This window comes from Mustela putorius, unplaced genomic scaffold, assembly GCF_011764305.1.
Source record: "Mustela putorius furo isolate JIRA1106 unplaced genomic scaffold, ASM1176430v1.1 tig00000179_pilon_pilon_pilon, whole genome shotgun sequence".
Classification (NCBI taxonomy): Eukaryota; Metazoa; Chordata; class Mammalia; order Carnivora; family Mustelidae; genus Mustela; species Mustela putorius.
Window position 1 is genome coordinate 3,639,336 of NW_025421305.1, and position 1,752 is coordinate 3,641,087.

Genomic DNA, 1,752 nt, shown 5'->3' on the forward strand with positions numbered 1-1,752 from the left:
TGGGTAGTCTCTGGCAAATTAATATTCTAATACAGGAAATATTGCTTATTAGTACAGTTGGTGGTTTAACCCACACAGTTCATATGGATTTCATAAATTTTTATTAGAATGAATACCTTTTGGTCTTTGGCATAGTTTTCTAAATAAGACTTTTTTTTTCATTTTTGTGTTTTTTGGGGGGCTTTCTCCTATTATACAAAGATGTAGGAAAAAATTATATATATTAAATGTCTGTTAAAATGTTTACATTCTCACTTTCAGTATGTGTCCATTGAATAGAAAATTAAGTAGGTAAAAATAGACTGTTTATCAGAAGAACATATGCTAATCTTTTCTAGATATGAATGTGATATGGGAAAGAAGAGTTCTTTTAAAACCTCTTTAAAAGTGTTCATATTTTAATCTATTTGAAATTAGGAACTAGGGCTCTCTAAGGCTACCTTCAGGGATTTCTACCCTCTCAGGATATGAATGACAATTTTTTTTTTAAAGATTTTATTTATTTATTTGACAGGCAGAGATCACAAGTAGGTGGAGAGGCAGGCAGAGAGAGAGAGAGGGGAAGCAGGCTCCCCGCTGAGCAGAGAGCCCGATGCGGGGCTCGATCCCAGGACCCTGAGATCATGACCTGAGCCGAAGGCAGAGGCTTTAACCCACTGAGCCACCCAGGTGCCCCATGAATGACAATTTTAAGGCAAAAAGAAATACACAAATTTCCTAACAGAAAAAGAAAAATTGTAATTAATTAAAATGGCTAAATTCTTTGACAGCTTCAAAAGGAATTTCAATTAAAATGATAAATTAACAAGATTTTTGAGCAACATTAATTTAGAATTAATGTACTTACTGATGTATAGAAATAGGAAGTTTGCCTTTGGTGCCACTTTAACATGGCCTGTGTATTTATTATAGTATAGACATCTGGTATGACAAGTTAGAATATCAGAACCATAGAATTTTAAGAACCCTCAAATGCTAGATAAGATAATGTCCTCAGTGGTCACCTTTTTGAGAGAAAAACTCAGAAATCTCAGTGCTTTAACAAAATAAATATTTATTTCTTATATTTCTTATTCATGTGAAGATAGCTAAAGCAGGAAGCTAATGTTCCTATATATGGTTATCCTTCCATGTTGTTGTTTTAGTTACTTTTTTTTTTTTGGACCTGATCCCCTACAGAACTTCAGTCTTGAACACAAAGGGAAAAGCATAGATAATTATGCTATAAGGTTTTATGGTCAGTTATTTCCTTTCTGATCTTGTTCTATTGGTACATAGTCATACTTAAATTCAGAAAAGAGGCTGGGATATAAATACTATTTATGTGCCCTGGATGAAAAGAAAATAGGTTTGGTGAGCAGTTATCCAGTCTACTACATACTATGCTATCTAGTGGCTTGATTTGTAGGAAGAAAAATTTAAATCATCCACAATTCAAGAATTTACATTCCACAGGAGGCTGGAAAATGGTTGTGAGGTTTCATTTCTGTCCTTTACATGCTTCTGCATGCTTTACTTTAAAGTTTTTTCTTAATTTTGATAATTAATAAGTGGGGAGCCATAAAAACAGAAAATATGGCCACTGGATGATATTTGCCTCCTTCTGCAGTTGTGAACAAGAAAGATAAAGTGACTTGACCAAGTCACAAAACTAATTAATGAAAGATACAAATTTTTTAAATTTCCAACTGACAATAAGTAGTAAGACAATATAAAATAATAAGTAGAAAATTAGATTGGCCCAAAAGAAAC